Below are 265 nucleotides of genomic sequence, written 5' to 3'. Positions count from 1 at the left end.
ACGAGGGGATATATTGGTGGGTGGTGACATCATTATGAATTCTTTGGTGCCATTTTTTACCATTTTTCATATTTATTGGGGTCAGTTCACTTCTTTGTATCTTGATAAAGCACTGTTAATCAGACTGAAACATCAATAATTTACAAATAAACAAGTTTCATCTATTTCAAGTCCCATGAGTGCTGGTGCTTTGCACATTTGCTATTGCTGCTTATTTTGTTTGAAGAGTGCCCTTCACATAGTGATGGGCATATTTATTTTAATA

Source organism: Xenopus laevis, chromosome 1S, assembly GCF_017654675.1.
Source record: "Xenopus laevis strain J_2021 chromosome 1S, Xenopus_laevis_v10.1, whole genome shotgun sequence".
Classification (NCBI taxonomy): domain Eukaryota; kingdom Metazoa; phylum Chordata; class Amphibia; order Anura; family Pipidae; genus Xenopus; species Xenopus laevis.
This window is presented reverse-complemented; position numbering follows the sequence as displayed.